The 20,245-nt window shown below is 39.4% G+C and overlaps 1 long non-coding RNA gene across 2 annotated transcripts in view; it reads right to left on the bottom strand.

Moving 5' to 3' along the window:
• The window catches only part of LOC122678228, an 85,442-nt gene that overhangs the window by 56,018 nt on the left and 9,179 nt on the right, over positions 1–20,245 (bottom strand). Inside the window, exons 2-3 of one of the 2 annotated variants that reach the window (XR_006336040.1) lie at positions 8,661–8,668; positions 7,956–8,108 (exon numbers count right to left, since the gene is read on the bottom strand). This is a non-coding gene — a long non-coding RNA (uncharacterized LOC122678228). The remainder of the gene's footprint in view (positions 1–7,955; positions 8,109–8,660; positions 8,669–20,245) is intronic. The other variant, XR_006336039.1, reaches the window with a different exon arrangement.

Raw genomic sequence — 20,245 nt, forward strand, 5'->3', positions numbered from 1 at the left:
CCCAGACCTTATCCTTCTGTGCCATTTCCTCTATAAATAATACCCTCCTCCCTTTTCTTCCTGGAAAACTCCTATTCATGCTTCAAGACCCAAATCAAATATTACCTTGTCTATGAAACCCTCATAGATTATTCTTGGCCTAGTAACTTATTTTCATAACATGTAGTATTTAAAGCTAAGGCAGGTCTCCTTACAACCTGAAAAAAAAAAAATCTCTTCCCTGCTAGTCCAATGCACAAGCCCAGTGAGATCCAGAGCTCCTTTTCAGTGGGATTAAAATGTGTTTACATAATCAAATAATCAGAAAAGGAAAATCTTGTGAAATTGGCTGAACAAATGGGGTGGCTTCAGTGTCCTCTCATGGACTTGCGTGAAAAGCAGAAATTCAAGAGACCTTTGCAGCCTCCCACTTTGTGCACAAGCACACACACACAGAGTCTGTAGAAAGAATCTGACAGCAGACAAAGGAGACAGACACGCCAGCTCAGAGATGCAGGAAGAAACAAAGGTGAAACAGAGTGGGAAGCAAAAGACAGAGGAAAAGTGAGAGAAACTAAATAGAAAAAGAAAGAGATGGGACTTCCCTGGTGGTCCAGTGGTTAAGACTTCACCTTCCAATGCAGGGGCATGAAAGTTCAGTCCCCGGTCAGGGACCTAAGATCCCACATGCTTCGTGGCCAAAAAAAGCAAAAATGGAACATAAAACAGAAGCAGTATCATAACAAATTCAATAAAGACTTTAAAAATGGTCAGAAAAGGAGAGAGCAAAAACCGCAAAAAATAAGGGAATAAAAACAAAGAAAGGTGTAGCAATACAAGAGAAGGAGGAAGAAAAGGGAAGGGAGAAGGAAAAAAGGGAAAGAAAAAGAGAAAGACACTTTGACCAAAAAACCCAGAGAGACACAAACACATATGCAGATGAGAGATGCAATGGACAAGGAAGACAAGGAAGTAGATTAAAGAAAGATGAAAGCCAACCATGTCTCCAAGATGCTACACTGTGATAAATGGCCCATAGAAGATACTAATAAATATTTCAGATGAATATAGGACGGAATGGAGAGGAAAAGACCCAGATATGGACAGGAAGGGAATAGGATCAAGCTCAAACTTGGTGCCTGCTGTTTTCCCACCATATAATCTATAAGCAATAGAAAAATGACAAGTCAGCCAAGAGCACATATGAGCATGAGATCTCCGATTTCAGCAATAGCCTCCAAAACCTTAAGGAAAGGACACAGTGTCTTCTAGCCCACTAAGGGCCAGGCCAGCTCTGGGAAGAGACTGAACAGATCACAGAAATTCTTCATTGAGATCAACACAGTAATACACTGTTTATCCCATCCCTGATTTATTCCATGGGGCATGAGGAAGCGGAACACGCAGGCAGTCTGGGCACCTGGCTTCTGGTCTGGGTCTTGCAGCTTGTTGGACAATCAGCTTGGACAGTCACCGTCCTTCTCTGGCCTCAGTCTTCCTAATTAGAAAGGGAATGTGGAGTGGTAATTGGACCAGATCACTTTTTCCATGTTTTGCATTTTTTTTTTTTTAGTAAAAGAAACTTGTTTCCCAATAAAATCATGGGCTAAAGTCCAATATAGAAAACTGATTAAAAATGAAATTTCTCTGGTTCAAGTTAGATGAGAGCTCAATAGCACACAGACAGCTCTGCTAAGCACAGAGGGAGCAAGGAATTTAGGAATCATCTTGAGTGTTTTTTTTTAAGGGGCTATACCGTTCTCTGTTTCTATACACTTCTGCTCTACAGAGCCTGTGTGTACTGCTCGAGAGGCCTCAATGGGCTGGCTTGCCCAGAGCCACCCTTAGTCCAGGGTAAGAGGGACCCTAGTCATGGGCCTGTGGGTTAGAGTGTCTCACACACACACACACACACACACACACACAGAAGGTTGGGGCTTAGCACTGGCACAGCACCACCGGTAACACAGCCAATCCCTGGACTAACACTTTACTAGGTCCAGGAAAAGGCATCCTCTCTTTCCTTCTGTCCCTGAATCAAAGAGCAGCTGGGTCCAAGAACTGTGAGAATTTGTGCTGCCAATATCGGAAACCACCCTCCTTCTGAGAAAGGAGAAAACTGAAGGGTCAAATTGCCTAGAGAGGACAAAAGACAGATTAACTGTCATTCAGAGAGCCTGACTGCCATCAATTCCTATATTGTAAACTATTGGTTTCTAATAATGCTCTTCTTTTATAACATTTGAATTCATAATTTCAAAAGTATTTACAAATGAACCCAATAGTCACAGTAGCTAAGGAAAACTCTGTAATGTTAATTCAGTTGCTAATAAAAATGCTTCTTATATACAAGTCTAGAAGAAACATTAGTGAAATGACAATAGCCCTATAAATGGGTAACTAAATGGCCATAGACTGTTCTATTTTTTGATAGTTTTGCTTTCATTAAAATATGTAAATATCCCTATTTAAAACTTCAAAAAGTTTTACCTTTAAATATTTTATAGTTTGATATTCACTGAATACAATTTGTAGTTTGCCTTTCAGTTTGACTATATCAGAAAAATAAAATTTCTGAAAAACATAGAATATTGTTTTTATTTTTACATTTTAATGAGAATATTCAAATTATATATACATTAAATACAATTAAATTTTATTTTCAATCCTTTAGAATATATCATTGAGAATGAATAAAAGTTGTGATCATGATAGAAATTTCAAAAAGTGAAATTCAGAAAATACAAAAGCTAAAAAGAACAAAGGAAAAGAAAAATCAAAGAGAAAGTCTTTCAGTTTTTTTATTGAAAATAGTGGGAAAAAACTGAAATTCCTAGATCTAAAAATAAGACTTAAACTCAATATCAGAAAAACAAACAACCTAATCAAAAAATGGGCAGAAGATCTAAACAGACATTTCTTCAAAGAAGACATACAGATGGCCCAAAAAGCACATGAAAAGATCCTCAACATTGTTAATTATTAGAAAAGCACAAATCAAAACTACAACGGGGTTATCACCTAACACCAGTCAGAATGGCCATCATTTAAAAAGTCCACAAAACTAAATGCTCCTACACTGTTGGTACAAATATAAATTAGTGCAGCCACGTTGGAGAACAGTATGGAGGTTCCTTAAAAAATTAAAAACAGAGCTACCATATGATCCAGAATCCTTCTCCTGGGCATATACCCAGAGAAAACCATAATTGGAAAGACACACATGCCCCAATGTTCACTGTAGCACTACTTCCGATAGCCAAGACACGGAAGCAACCTAAGTGTCCATCAACAGAGAAATGGATAAAGATTCAGTAGGTATATACAATGGAATATTATCCAGTCATGAAAAGAATGAAATAATGCCATTTGCAGCAATAAGGATGGACCTAGAGATTATCATACTAACTAAAGTAGGTCAGACAAAGATAAATATATGATATCACTCATATGTGGACTCTCAAAAAATGATACAAATTAACTTATTCATAAAACAGAATCAGACTCATAGACCTAGAAAACAAACTTATGGCTGCCAAAGAGGAAATGTTTGGGCAGGGGGAAAAATTAGGAGTTTGGGATTAACATATACACAATACTGTATATAAAATAATAAGAACCTACTGTACAGCACAAAGAATTCTACTCAATAGTCTGTAATAACCTATATGGGAAAAAAATCTGAAAAAGAGTGGACATATATATATATATATGTATAATTAAATCACTTTGGTGTTCACATGAAAATAATAGAAATTTTTTAAAACTCTGGCTTAGAAAAATGTCCACATTTATATAGCATCCATTAAAAAAAGTGATATTGGATATTTGAATGATATTTTGAATAGTAGTATTCAATAACTGGCTGCCTCCCTGGTAGTTCAGACGGTAAAGTATCTGCCTGCAATTGAATGACTATCACTGCTTGGGTCACTCTTCTCTGGCTATATCTCTATTTGTGGGTCTCCTTCTAGACTGCACTATGTTTCATTAACCCACATGTCTATCTTTGCAACAATACCACTCTGTCATGATTACCATGGTTTCATAATAAATCTTGGTATCAGGTTATGGCAACTTCTCCAACTTTGTTCTTTTTCAAGTGTCTCGGCTACTTTAGGTTTCCGCATTTCCATGTAAATTTTAGAATAATCTTGTCCATTTCTACAAAAATTCTTCTGAAATGTTTATTGGGGTTTCATTACATCTGTAGATTAATTTGAAAGAGAATTAATGACTTTAAACTAATGAGTTTCTGATTCTTGAGCATAGTATATTACGCTACTGGTTTAGGTCTTAATTTCTCTCACCAATGTTTTACAGTTTTCACATATCTAAATAAACCTATTTTACTTCCTTTTTTTGATGCTACTTTAAATTACAGTGGTTTTTTGTTTCATTTTCAATTGTCTCTTGCTCTATATAGAAATATAATTGATTTTGGGCATATTGTACTTGTATCCAATGACCTTGCCAAATTCATTTAGTTCTAGGAGATTTTGTAGTTTTCGTGGGATTTTCTACATGAATAATCATGTCATCCACAAATAAAATCAGTTTTACTTCTTTCTTTCCAATCTGAGCCACTTTCATGGTGGCTCAGACAGTGAAGAATCCACCTGCAATGTGGGAGACCCAGGTTCGATCCCTGGGTTGGGAAGATCCCCTGGAAAAAGGAATGGCTACCCACTCCAGTATTCTTACCTGGAGAATTTCATGGACAGAGACTGGCAGGCTACAGTCCATGGGGTCACAAAGAGTCAGACACCCCTGAGTGACTTTCACTTTCCAATCTAAGTGCCTTTTTTCACCTTACATTATTGACTCTCTGGGGTCTCTGGTAAAATAATGAATACAACTGGTGAAAATGGACATCCTTGAGCGTAGGGGAAGGTGTTCATTCTTAACCTCAAGTATGAGGTCTTAGTTGGAGGTTTTATTGTAAATGACCTTTATCAGGTTAGAAAAGTTTCTTTCTGTTCCTAGTTTGCTGAGAAATTTTATCATGAATAGGTGTTGAATATTGTCAAATGCTTTTTCTGTGTCTATTGAAATGTTCATATTCTTTTCTCCTTTATTTTATTAACATCATGTATTACATTAACTAAATTCAGATGTTATATAAAATTTGTATTCCTGGAATAAATACAGGATATTGCTGGACATGATTTGCTAATTTTTTGCTAATATTTTGCATCTGTATTCATAAGGGAAGTTAATATTGAATTTTCCTTTCTTGTAATATCTATGGCTGGTTTTAGTGTCAGGGTAGGTAATGTTAGGTTCATAAAGTGGGTTGGAGAGTATTCCCTCTTCCTCTAGAAAGAATTTATGTAAGATTGCTACTATTTCTTTCTTAAATATTTGGTAGAACTTATCAGTGAAGCCATCTGGGCATTAAGATGTTTTTGTTGTTGTTGTTCTGTGGGGAAATTTATTTTTAACTTTTTATTTTGAGATAATTTTAGACTTACTGAATAATTGCAAAAAATAGTACAGTGAGTTCCTGTATATCCTTTACCCAGCATCTCCTAAGGTTAATAGGGGTTCTGTCTTTTCCATTCAAGCATTTTTTCCCTCTCTGTGCCTTAGTTTGGATACTGTTGTAGAAAGAATTGTGCCCCCTGAAAATGTATGTGTAGAAGCCCTAATCCCCAATGTGACTTATTTGGAGATAAGGCCTTCAGAGGAGGGAATTAAGGTTAAATAAGGTCATAAGGATTGGTACTAATCCAAAGGACTCGTGTTCTTATAAGAAAGGAAGAGACATCACAGGACATTTTCTCTCCCTCTCTTTCTCTCTCTCTCTTTCTTCTTCTTCTTCTGTATGTACACAGGCAGAAGAGGGCATGCAAGGTTACAGTAATAAAGCAGCTATCTGCAAGCTAGGAAGAGCAGTTCCACCTTAAACCAACACTGAAGGCACCTTGATCTTGGGCTTCTAGCCTCCAGGACTATGAGAAAATGAATTTCTGTTGTTTAAGCCACTTGGTCAGTGACATTTCATTATGGCAGCCCAAGTAAACTAAGGCAGATAATTTATTGTTTCAGAGATGTGTCTTCCATAACATCCGATCTGTGTTATCCCACTAGATGTGGATTTTTTGTTTAAAATTCATTGTAAAAAAAAAGATTGTATTTTTCACCTATATGTTCTATTTCACTGTTCTTTTAAAGTCTTCCATTTCAGTATTTATTGTGTCCATGTTTTCCTTTAAATACTTAAAATTATAGCTATTACAAAGATCTTATCTGCTAATTCTATTATCTGTCATTTTTGGACCTGTCTCTATTGGCTGATTTTTCCTTTATTATTATCTCATTTTCTTACTTCTTAACATGTCTAATAATTTCTAATTGAATCCTGTACATTGTTGTGTGCTGGATTTTGTTGTCCTCCTATAAAGAGTGTCAGCTTTGTTCTGACAGGCAGCTAAATAAATTATGGATCACCCTGATCCTTTTAAGATTATACTTAAGCTTGATAGAGAAGCCTTTGATTTGTGGCTTGTCTAGGACTTCTCATAGGAGATGATCCTTCTGGTATTTACTGAATGTCTTAGGTGTTCAATGGGATCTCTCTGCTCTGGTTGCAAATCTCTCTCAATACTATGAGAGCTTTAGGAATTGTTCTGCTTACAGCTCGCCAGTCATTCTTTTCATGGCTGCATAGCTTCCCTCTGTGTGTGTGCAGCTTAATATTTAACAACAGACTCAAAAGAAACCCGTGCAGATTTCTGGAGCTTTTTCTCTGTGTAGTTCCTTCCCCTTTGGTCTTCTCCTCTGCAAATTCCAGCAAAGTCCACCTCCCTGAACTCTGATCTCTGACTCCTGAATTCCATGAGACTATCATAGTCTGACTAAAATTCTCACCCTTATATCATAGCACCAAAAGTTCCTCTGGGCAGAAAGCAAAATTATCATTGGCCTCATTTTATTTGTTTTCTTTCTCTTTTTTTCATTTATTTTGTGCATTTTTAAGCCATGCTATCAAAAGAAAGCAAGAGTAGCTATATTAATTTCAAACAGAGCAGACTTGCAAGCAAGGAATATTATCAAAGATAAAAAAGGGCATTACATAATGAAGATTAAAAAGCATAATTGCTAATTTTGCAGAAGTGGAGGCAAGAAAATTAATTTTATGGAATAATAACATCAAAATTTATGAATTGTGTATGTCTGTCACGCATCCAAACATTTTTGGCTCATCAACAGAACACTCAGATATATTCAATAGCAATGAAATTCAGTCATATTTTATACTTTGCCAACTTTTACTCATTTAAAAACTACATTTTAAATGTAGTTTCAAGACTACATTCAAAAACATAACATGTTGCTTTAATTTCAAAATATATTTTCAAAATATATTGCTTAATAGTTTATTGAGTTGATTTATAACTTTTAAATATTTAGACATATGGTGTACGGGTTCCATGTGAACTCCTGCTACAGGCCCTGCCAGTGTGAGGGATGGGCCTGTCCTTGCCCTTACACATTCTTCTGCCTCCAGGCTGAATCACCCCCCAAAGTCCCTGCTCTCTATCGGCGGTGAACACTGATGCCCCCTATCCATCCCTGCAAAGGCCTGACTCTCCTCACAGTCCAAGAGGAGTCCTATGTTCCTTTCATCCCTGATAATGGCCCTGGAATTCATATCCACCCCCTTGAGGCTGCCGTGGATATTGGCTGCTCCCGAATCCCCTTGCATCTCTGGACCACTTGGACCAGTGCTGCAACTGCCATCATTGGCACCAGTGAAGCTGGAGCTTTGGGACACTGCAAATGTGTGTCCTCTGCCTGGCCAAGGGCAGCTGACTATCCTCTAAGCCCCGTATTAGTTTCCTAAGGCTGGTATAACAAACTCTGTAGCTTTAGACCCACAGAATTGTATTTTCTCACAGTTCTGGAAGCCAAAAGTCCAAAATCAGTGTCATAGGACCAAAATGAAGGTGGAGGCAGAGCCATGTTCCCACCAGAGGTTTTGGGGGAGAAGGTGTTCTCGTTGGTGTGTGGCTCCTTGAAGAAGGCCTCTTCCTTGATGTGTGGCTGCATCACTCCAGTCTCAGTCTTCCAGATCACACTGTCTCCTCCTTTTCTGTTTGTCCTCAAATCTCCCTCTGCCTGCTCTTAAAAGAATACATGTTGTTGAATTTCAGAACCACCCTGATAATCCCAGATAATCTCCCCATCTCAAGAGATTTAGCTTAATTACAGCTGTAGAGACTCTTTTTCCAAGTAAGATAAGATCTACAGGTCAGAGGGATTAGGAATTGATATCTTTGGGGGCCATTATTCATCTTAATATGATGCCCCACCCCAATTCTTGTTCATACCACTATCACAATTGTCTCAATCCTCCATCGCCAGTTCAATGTCTGAGCCAAAATCTTGACCGAGTTCAAAATTTTACCCATCTTCTCTCCAAGGAATAACAATTCCCAGAATGACTGACAATGGAATCAATTATTCTCTTCAAAAGAAAACCCTACCCTGCTCACCAGAATATGGCCTTGCTTCTCAAAAACGAAATAACAAAATAACTTAATTTTGTATAATCAGATTTAGGGAAATATATGAGTCTTATCCATGCTCACTTTGTTGTAATTTTACATTATAAAAGCCATTTGAATTTTTTTTAATTTTCTTTCATCTGTTAATGTCCTCATGCACCACTAAACCTGGGATCCTTTGTAGACCGGCATGCGTCTAGCATGTTTCTCTCTCTTCCACACTCATCACCCCAAGTTCTCATGGGATCTGATGTATTAGGCACTGAAGAGGTGCTTGTTAACTCAAATGCATCAAACAAATTGAAGAGTCTTGGGAAATAGAGGATGGAAATCCCCTTGCTTAAGCCATATTCTACTGTACTTGATGGTTGTAATAATTACATTTAAGAGCAACAAAGTGGACGGAAGGAAGGAGAGCTGGGGCTCTAGTCCCAGCAGGGCTATTAACTAGCAATGTAGCCGGAGAGGCATTACTCACTCCCAGGCCTGGTTTTGCTCACTGGTCAAGTGGGGATTCACACCTTGACTGCTCAGGGCTCTTAGGGGATTTACAGTAAGCATGTAGATGAAGGTCACGTGCAGTATAAAGAGCGGGGCAAATGTGTGTTCTCCTTGTTAATAACTCTATGGCATGGATATTATTATCACCATAAAATTGGTGTTATTATTTTTTCATAACAATTATTTCATTTTAAGGGCTTCCCTGGTGGCTCAGATGGTAAAGAATCTGCCTGCAAATGTGAAAGACCCAGGTTCAATCCCTGGGTTGGGAAGATCCCCTGGAGAAGGGAATGGCAAACCAATCCAGTATTCTTGCCTAGAGAATTCCATGGACAGAGGAGTCAGGTGGGCTACAGTCAATGGGGTCGCAAAGAGTCAGACATGACTGAGCGACTACATTTTATTTCACTTTATTCTTTAAAATAAAAGAGGTTGGTGACATGCAATCCCAAATAACACTCTGCCAATGATGGGAAGAGCCAGGGTCAAAGTCAGCTCTGATTCTATTATGAGCAGGAAGAGAACACTGATAACCTTTCAGTATCTGGCAGATAGAAATACACAAACTTCTTTCTTTCCTTATAGGAAGATTCTGTTATTTCTAATCCTCTGTGTATAACCTAAACATTTAACATGTTGGAACCCTGTGTAACATAGGAAAAAACAGGCTAGGAATGAGGGTCTAAAAGGATACACAATTTTTTTAAGTTGCTTTCTACTCACAGATTTTATTTGGTTTCTTTTTTGGGGGGGGGCCTACTACATTCCAGTTTCTACCTATCCATTCTGAAAATACACATGCAATGAAAAAATACATATGCAATAATAAAAATACATATGCAATAATAATAACAATAGTAATTATTATTATTATTTTAACAATAACTATCATTTATTGAACAGTTACTCTGTCCCAGGTATTATTAACTGTAGAGCTCAGGGCAACAGAGAAAAATGTCATGGTTTTGCTAAAATTTTTGAAGGTAGAGATTACATTGTAGGCTATCAGATAATGACCATGAAACAGGTCAGGAAGTAAATTAAATAAAAAGCAACACCTCTAAAAAACGAAGGCTGGCCATGTCCTAGATATTTATACTTGTCACAAAGTGCATAGGATAGATTCTTTGGAATCAGGCTGTGGTCAGGGATCAAAATTTATAAGCAAAAACAGTCTCACCTAAAAGAAAAGGAGAGAGAAGTTTGGTTTGGAGAATTTAAAATACAGAGTTCCCTGCTTTCAGTCTAGTGGATAAAATACCTAATGCTTGCTTTTTTCTTTTTCTTTTATTTGGTAAATAAAATACTTCTGTGATAAATATGTTGTAAGGAAATGCTCACTGTAACTAATAGAAGGTTGAAAAACTAGAAAACTAACTTAAATTTTATACAGATTGTAAATCCTTATATTTAATTTTTCCAATCTTATTTGGCTATTAATTTGCTAGAAGCCTCTGTTGCATATATCATGCAAAGAAAAATCTCACTCTGGCTATCACCCTCATACTATTTTGAATAATGCTCAGCTATCCATTGAAAAGGTTTAGACAGGTGATTGTTGGGGCTTTCCAGGTGGCACAGTGGTAAAGAATCCACCTGCCAATGCAGGATGCATCAATCCCTACGTCAGGAAGATCCCCTGGAATAGGAAATGGTAACCCACTCCAGTATTCTTGCCTGAAGAATCCCATGGATAGAGAACCCATGGGGTTGCAAAAAGTCAGACATGACTAAGCACACAGAACATGTTTGTTTGTTAATGAAAAACCAGCCTTTGGAGAGCTTCTTAATATTTATAAAGCCCTTCTTCATTTATGCTCTCAGCTGAGCCTCACATCAACTTCCAATTATTACAGTTAAGAAAAATGAAACTTAGGGGGATTTTTTAGTAGCAGTCCCTAGGAAGTCACCAGAATAAGGAGCATTATAAAACAAGGACACCGCCAAAGCAGGAAAAGAAACCCAAAACAAGTCTGGGATTTGAAGGTTTCCACACTCTCGTTTGAATCCCAACCCTGCCATTAGCAGCACAGAGTCACACTACTTGGACGTGTTTTATTTTCATCTGTTTCGTCCCTTTCTGCCTCAGCAGGGTATTAACTTCGCGAGGACCAACATCTATCATGCTTATCTACCTCTGAATTCTCAGCACTCAGTCCAGTGCCTGGCACATAGTAGCTGCTCAAAAATATCTCTTGAATATGTTTCTCAAACATACCAAGCTACTGCTCCCATCTGAGACCCAGCTTCACCATTTGCAAAATGGTGTCAGAACTAACTTAAAGGGTAGTAAGGTTTAAGGTAAAAGACAAATGTTAACTTCTCGGAACTTCCCTGGTGGTCCAGTGATTAAGAATCTGCCTTGCAATGCAAGGGATGCAGGTTCAAACCCTGGTGAAGGAACTAAGATACCACACACCACAGAGGAACTGGGCCCATGCACTTCAACCACTAAGCCAATGTGCTCCAGAGCCCAGAACTGCAATTAGAGAGTTAGAATGCCACACCAAAGATCCCATATGACACAGCTAAGACCCAAGGCAGCCAAATAAATTTTTTTTTAAAAAAGAAACAAATATTAACTTCTCAATGAAGGGTAATTTCCCCAGGCTGCCCTTTGCCTTGTCCTCACACAGGTCCACTCCTAGAATGCCCATTCTCTGGAAGGCAGGCTGTCATAGAGACAGGAATGAATATTTGGGTGCTGCCATCATTTCTGAGCTGTGTAAATACTATATGACACAGAAATGAAAAATGGTATCACTGTTCAGAGCTAAAATCAACATCTCTCATTTTTAATGTTCTGCCAATGAACATCTCAGCCACTTTAAAGAACTGGGTCCCTAGTTATATTGCCTCACTTAGCAGTTGTGTTTTTTAAAGGAATAAACATTTCTGTTTGCTGAGCAAAAGTGAAATGAGATTTAGTAAATACACAACTCATTTCATCAACATACTCCATGCAAGGCTCCGAGCTGATTGCTCAAGATAGATTTGCTGGGGACAACAGCACAGCATACAGCTCATCCCTCATCTCTAACTGTCCAGTGTAAAGAGGCAGCAGATTGAAATAGAAGAGCCTAGGCTATAGAGTCAGACCTGATTTCAATCCCATTTCAACTACGTGTACACATGTAACCTCAGAAAATATCCTCTCTCTGTTAGTCAGGGTTCTCCAGAGAAACAGAGCCAATAGGATACACTTGAAGAGAGAGAAAGATTTAGTCTAAGGAACTGGTCCACATGACTATGGAGGCTGGCAAGTCCAAAATCTGCAGAGCAAGTAATAGGTGTCAATTCAGTTAAAGGGGTTTCCCCAATGGCTCAAAGGTTTAAGAATCCACCTGCAATGCAGGAAATACAGGAGACACAGGTTCAATCTCTGGGTCAGGAAGAACCCTTGGAGAAGGAAATGACAACCCACTCTAGTATTCTTGCATGGAATATCCCATGGACAGAGAAGCCTGGTGGGTTACAGTCCGTAGAGTTGCAAAGAATTAGGGTTAGAAGTTGTTGCTGCATTTGAGTCCAAAAGCCATCTGGAGGCAGAATTCCTCTTCCTCAGGGGACTTCCATCTTTTTTCTTTTTAAGGCCCTCAACTGATTGAATGAGGTCCACCCACATTATGGAGTTAAGCAGCTTTACTCAAAGTCAACTGATTTGTGTTAATCACATCTTTAAAAGCACCGTTATTACACAGACTGATTTTTGACCAAGCAAACAGGCACAAAGCCTAGCCAAATGGACACATAAAATTAACCATCACGCTCTCCAAGACTCACCTTCTTCATCCACGAATGAAAAACATACAAAGCTAGAAAAGGACCTAGCTTATAGTAAGTACCAGATCACGTCATACCGAGGAACTGTACAGTTCTAGAAACATCGATAGGACATCTACCATGTACCAGGCATTGTTCAAGACCCTAGAGATGCAGAGGTAGAACCTTTCCCTTAAGAATGTTATTATCTAGAGAGGGAAACAAATGCTTCAGCTATCTGTTATGATAATGTAGGAGTCCAAAGCAGGTGGGCCCAACACAGCTGGGAGAGACAGGGGAGGTCTCCTGGAGAAAGTAATCCCCGAGGTGAATGTCTCAGAGTGACAAAACTTTAGTCAAGTCCAGTAAAGCAGGAAAGTTATTCAAAACAACAAGAACATAGCCAAAGGCTTGGAAATATGAAAGACTGTGGCAGATGTGAGAACCAGAGCTTAAAGTGTGAACTGGTGAGTGATGGGAGATGAATTCAGAAAGGTAGGTGCAGCCAGATCATGAAGCGCCTTGGTGCCATATCAAGAGGCAGGAGTTTTCTTAGGACTGCCATAATGAATGAACCACAAACATGGTGGCTAAAACCAGTCGCTTATTCTCTCACGGTTCTAGACTAGAGGGCTGAAATCAAGGCATCAGCCCTGTCAACAGGGTTGTTCTTTCTGGAGCCTCTGAGGGAGAATCTGTCCCAGTTTCTACCTATCCTAATTTCTGGTGGTCGCACATCACTCCCACCTCTGCCCCCATCCTCACATGACATGCCCCTGTGTGAGTTTCTGTGTCAGAAGTTCCCTCTTCATATAAGGTCATCAGTCACGGGGTGAGGATGAGCCCGCCTTTTAATGCGGTTACCTCTGCAAAGACCCTCTTCCAAGTGAGGTCCCATTCATAGGTATGAGGGGCTAGGACTTGAACTTACCTTTTGTGGGGACAAAATTCAATCCACAACACAAGGTAATGGGTATGATGGTGACTGTGTTATGAAGGAAGAGCCTTCAGGCTCCAGCATGAAGGAGAAATAAGACTAGAGGCTTTGGTCACTGGGAAGGTCAGAATCAAATGAGCCACATGTGCACATACGCACCTTTTGAGGGGAGCGCATGTACAGGGCACCATGATTTGTACTTAATTTATGACCATTATTCCTGACTGCCTCTCATTTTCTACCTATCCTTATATATCAGCCAGAGTCCTAACAGGAAACAGATGGTCCACTGAAATTAGTGTAATTCAAGCAGGCTTTATTTACAGTGGGACTACTTACAGAGGTGTGGGCTGGAGGGAAGGGAAATACAGTGACCAGGGGCCAGTAACAGTGGGGTTTCTCAGCCCTCCTCCTGAGGGACAGAGCAGTTACCTGTCTAGAAGCAGAAAGTCTTGTTGGGAAGGTTACCTTGGGAGGACTTGTGTCCCGCATGGAAGGATGCAGCCTGCCCAAAGAGACCTCGCAACCTCACCCTGTTCTCCTTTTGACCTTCTGCTGGTCATTCCCATGGCCAAACCCACAGAGAATCTAGATACAGGTCACACCAGCCAGTTCCCAGAGCAGACAGCAACATGGAGAAGGGTGGAGAGTGGATCTGGAGGGTCAACACCCTCCCCAGAAAACTATTAAATCTATTTTTCCTTCATCCTGAGTTCCTCATTTATTTTTCATTCTTTCATTACTCAGACTCTATATTTAGGTCAGCTACTTCAAACCCTTTCTTTTTTAGAGTCAAAAGAGGAATAACCATCATACACATATATATATATATATATATATATATATATATGTAAAGTTGGGACAGGCTTCCCTGATGGCTCTGACGGTAAAAAGTCTGTGCAATGGGGGAGACCTGGGTTCTTTGATCTCTGGGTCAGGGAGATCCCCTGGAGAAGGAAATGGCAAACCAGCAGAATTTCCTGCCCTAGTCCCCAAGGTGCTCTGTCCTCTGGAGTTTTCACGCTGCATGAAGCCTGTTGTTGAGTCACTATGAGGGCTCACAGCCCTTTGCTCATGTTCTCCTGGCCACTCATCCAGTTACATAAACTCCCGGCAGGCTTCCTATCGCCAGGGCTTTCCAAGGACATATTTGAGGCAAGAGTCATCTTGGCACCAAGTGCTTCTGACAGATGTTGCAGACTGCCATGTGAGAGAGGCCCAGATGGGGTACATAGGGGGCTGAGCAAGCCCCAGGAGGGTCCACAGGCCCCTCATCTCACATGGAGAACACATCAAATAATTCTGGGCACAGACTGGGAAGATCATCTTTCCTCTCTGAGCCCCAGCTCACTGCGGGAGTATTTAGACACAGGAACAGATGTCAGAGCTGGGGGGACTCTTGAGACCGACAATGCAAGCCCTTTGTCATACAGATGTGCAGACTAAGGGCCCGAGAGGGGTAGGCTAACAGCGTAACATGGCTAGGGGTGATGGGGCCCCGGCTCTTAGGCACATTGTGCTATGTGCCATGTTCATTCATTCGTATTGTTACACATCAAAGATCTGCTATACCTGCTACGTGCAGGGCACCAGGCCAAAAAAGGCAGGTCCATACGGGGACGAGGCTAGCATTGCCCTGTCTTCGTGGAGTCTATAGAATAATCAGCTTTCTACCACCATCACTAATCCTCACACAAGCCTGCAAGGTGTGGGAAGGTCTGGGAAACCAAAAGGACCCAACCCAACACTTAAGGAAGTGGAAAACTAAAGACAAGAAAGCCACCACATGTAAGTTAAATATTAACCCTTTACAGAACATCACAGAGATGTGGACAGTCACAGAAGGAGGCAGAAAATGCTTCCAGATCTGGAGGCCTTGGCTTTAACCTAATTAAAGATACCGGTATTTCTAAAGGAAAATACTGTCCATCTGCAGGGTATGGGTCAGGCATAGAGGCCTAGAAAATGAATACACAGAAGCTTCTGTTTAGGAAAATGTCAGGAAGTACTGCCTCAGCTCTGTTGTGGTTTTTCTCCCTATTTTCATTGAATAAAATAGGGAAAAGCCTGTTTTCCTCAACTTCAAGGAAAATTGGATTTTCTCCTCAAATCAGTCTTCTGACTGCTAATTGATTCTAACAATCAAATGAGTTTGGACTCAGCATTGAGCCAACCCAAGACTGTGACTTTTGTGGTCTTGTGATGCAGGCTCACTTTGGAAGGGCTGTCTTGTGAGCATTTCATACTGTCCAAGGGGGAAGTGCCTGCACCAGCAGACTTCTAGTGAAGAAGAACAGGGTTTCTGGTGTCAAACAAACTGATTTCAAGCACTGGCTCCATCACTGAAAGCTCTGTGACTCTGAGCAAGCCAGTTACCCATTAGGAGTCTCAGTTTTCTCATCTATATAATGGGAAGGGTTATAATCCTTTCTATAAGTCTGTTTTACAGGTAGCAGTTGATACCATAAATAGAAATGTTTAAATGCTTTTCACATAGTACTGAACAATTGCCATTATCAGTATTACTGCATAGAGTACTCCATAATTATTAGTTTTATTAATTATTAGGTATTAAAAACAACCATTTACAAAGTTCACATGGTTAACAGTGGTAAAGTTGTGAAAGTTTTTTCTAGATAACATTTTTAAGTCAATTTTTACTTTCTTTTTTTATTCTAAAGGGGAATACACATTCCTCAAGAAAAAATAGAAAATACAGAAAGATTAAAAAGAAAGTTTTATTTTTATCTACAATCCCACAATCTAGTGATAACCACTCTTAACATGTTGGTATATCTCTCTCCAATTTTCTTTTCTTTGTGTGTGTGTGATAGAAAGAGAGGAGTTTGACATAAATAAAACCATACTTTATGTACATGACTACTTCCTACAGAAAATGGTTCTGTGATATTACTTCTGTGCACTATAACTTACACAACCAAGCTCAGATGGTGAAGAATCTGCCTACAATGTGGGAGACCCAGGTTCTATCCCTGAGTCAGGAAGATCCCCTGGAGAAGGGAATGGCAATGCACTCCAGTATTCTTGCCTGGAGAATCCCATGGACAGAGGAGCCTTGTGGGCTACAGTCCACGGGGTCACAAAGAGTCAGACACTATTGAGCGACTTACACTTTCACTTTCTCTCATTCTCTTACTGTTAGGCTTTTGAGGTCCCCCCTCCACCACAAAATTTTGATTCTTATAGTTCATGCTGCAATGAAATTGTTTGCATAGAAATCTTTTTATACCTCTCATAATTCCTTAGGAGAAGACTCTCTTGGAATTTTTGGATCAAAGGATATAAACTTTTTTAAGACCATAACACATTTTGTCAAATTAATTTCCAACAGGATTATGCTAAACCACCCTTTCAACAGAATGTGAATATCCATTTTAAAATGTTTCATTTCATGAAAAAAAGTGAAAACACCTTTTCTTTATTTTCATTGTTTTGATTAGTAGTAAACATGATAGCTGTTGTTGGTTCTTTTTCTAAGAAATGTATCTAGAAAGTTTTTATGGTGTTGGCTGGGATTGTCTCTGCTCAGTACTTTTGCTCACATCTCTCTCCCTCACCCTCTGTCTGTCCATGTCTTTCAATTATTTCCTTAAAAAAATGAAAGAAAAAGAAATGTATGTTTACATCTTTGACCCACTTTTCTACTATATTTCATAATTTTTCTTACCACTAGGCATGATCTCTTCATATAATAAAGATTTTTTTAAATATCACATATGTGGCAAATAAATTGCACAGTCTATTTTTTGCCTTTTGTTTCTTAATGATGTTCTGACATATATTTTTAATTTTATATAGTTTGAAAATTTACTATAAAATTTAATTTTGTTCCTATAAATATAGTCAACTACAAACCCTTAAACCTCACAATGAGCAAAAAACTCAATATAGTTAGATCTTTTATACTATAATAATATAAAGCATATTATATTACATAATATATAATAATTATAAAACATATGTGATATATGGTTTATATTATAGACATAAATGATATATAGCATACTATATTCTTGCTGATTTTCTGGGGTGATGTGTGCACAGAGATTTATTGCACTGTTCTCTCTTTCTGTGACTGTTTTAAATTTTCTCATGCATGCATGTTTAGTCATTCTGTAGTATCCAACTCTTTACAACCCCATGGACTGTAGCTGCCAGGCTCCTCTGTCTGTGTGATTGTTCAAGCAAGAATATTGGAATGGGTTGCCATTTCCTCTTCCAGAGGAACTTCCCAACCCAGGGACTGAACCTGTGTCTCCTGAGTCTCCTGCATTGGCAGGTGGATTCTTCACCACTGAGCCACCTGTAAATTTTCTCATTGCTGTTCAGTCACCTAGTTGTGTCCAACTCTTTGTGACCCCATGGACTGCAGCATGCCAGGCTTCCCTGTCCTTCACTATCTCCCAGAGCTTTCTCAAACTCATGTCCATTGAGTCGGTGATGACATCCAACCATCTCATCCTCTGTTGTCCCCTTCTCCTCCTGCCCTCAACCTTTCCCAGTATCAGGGTCTTTTCCAGTGAGTCAGTTCTTTGCATCAGCTGACCAAAGTATTGCAGCTTCAGCTTCAGCATTAGTCCTTCCAATGAATATTCAGGATTGATTTCCTTTAGAATTGACTGGTTGGATCTCCTTGCAGTCCAAGGGAGTCTCAAGAGTCTTCTTCAACACCATAGTTCAAAAGCATCAGTTCTTCAGCACTCATCCTTCTTTATGGTCCAGCTCTCACATCCATACATGACTACTGGAAAAACCATAGCTTTGACTATACAGACCTTTGTTGGAAAAGTGATGTCTCTGTTTTTTAATATGCTGTCTAGGTTTGTCATAACTTTTGTTCCAAGGAGCAAGCATCTTTTAATTTCATGGTTGCAGTCACCATCTGCAGTGATTTTGGAGCCAAGAAAAATAAAATCTGTCACTGTTTCCATTGTTTCCCTACCTGATTGCCATAAAGTGATGGGACCAGATGCCACAATCTTCATTTTTTAAATGTTGAGTGTTAAGCCAGCTTTTTCACTCTTCTCTTTCACCTTCAATCAAGAGTCTCTTTAGTTCCTCTTTGCTTTCAGCCAGAAGGGTGATGTCATATGAGGTTATTGATATTTCTCCCAGCAATCTTGATTCCAGCTTGTGCTTCATCCAACCTGGCATTTCACGTGATGTACTCTGCATATAAGTTAAATAAGCAGGGTGACAATATACAGACTTGTTGCGCTCCTTTCCCAATTTGGAACCAGTCCATTATTCCATGCCTGGTTATAACTGTTGCTTCTTGACCTGCATACAGGTTTCTCATAACAAATCTTCTCATAACAAACCATAAAACATCATTTTCATAGTCTTGACTTATTTTCTGCTGTCTTTCAAGTTTCATGGACATAAATTTCCAATTTGTCACTTCAGACAAATTTTGAAATCTCTCTAAGCTTTGGTTACCTCTGCTACTAAAAAACAAAATCAAACAAATAAGTAAAAATACACCAAAATGTTGAAAGGAGGAAATGAAATAATGCATTCCTAGTATATAATATTGGGCTTTACCAGTGGTAAAGAATCCACCTAGCAATGCTGGAGATGTGGGTTCAATCGCTGGGTCAAGAAGATCCTCTGGAGAAAAAAATGGCTTCCCACTCCAGGTTGCCTATCTGGGAAAATCCCATGGACAGAGAAGCCTGGTGGGCTACAGTTCATGGGGGTCACAAAGAGTCAGACAAAACTTAGCAACTGAACAGCAACAAAGTACAGGATATAGTGCCCGGATCCAGGAGGTGTTCAGTAAAGGTTTATTATTATTATTATTATAGACTCTTTACCATCTCAGCCACCAGAGAAGCCCATTATTATGATTATTATGATTTTATTATTATATTACTACTACCATTATTTCAATGTTTATGTCTCAGACTTCCTTTGCTGCAAGAATCAGAAACTAAAGTTTATTTCAAAGATATTGGGAATTGCAGAGGACAAGTTCAAGGAAAGTTTAAGAAAGATGCTTAGAGACTTGGCCTCAGAAGAAACTTGCTGTGACTGCTGCAGGCCTGCCGAGCACAAGTGCAAACTACCCTGGCGACAGTTAGCCTCACAGAACCAGTCCTGCCCCAGTCCTGGACACCTACCCCGACATTGGCCCACAAATGTTTCTGAGCGAGCCCTGCTTCCTCTAGCTGTTCCTTTGGGTAAGTCTGACTAGTGAATCCTTGAGGAGTCAGACCCATAAAGCTTAAACCTTTGCAACCAGGAGTTCAAAAAATGCTGACAACCGGGCAGAAAACTTAATGATGTCCTATACAGTCTCCTTGCTAACTGCCCATATCTCACAGAGATCTTCCTTCCATTCTGGAGCTTGACAATGACAACAGTTGTTATTACCCAACAACAAAAATCTAACACAACAAGGTTCTCCATCATTAGGAATGTCCTCGCCCTCTGCATACAGGAGGTCAACCAAACACTCATCAATTTTCATTATGGGCAATGCGTCTGGAATCTCTGGGTAATGTTTCTCCTCCTCTAGTTCCATCACAAT

This window comes from Cervus elaphus, chromosome 20 (genome assembly GCF_910594005.1).
Source record: "Cervus elaphus chromosome 20, mCerEla1.1, whole genome shotgun sequence".
NCBI classification, from domain to species: Eukaryota; Metazoa; Chordata; class Mammalia; order Artiodactyla; family Cervidae; genus Cervus; species Cervus elaphus.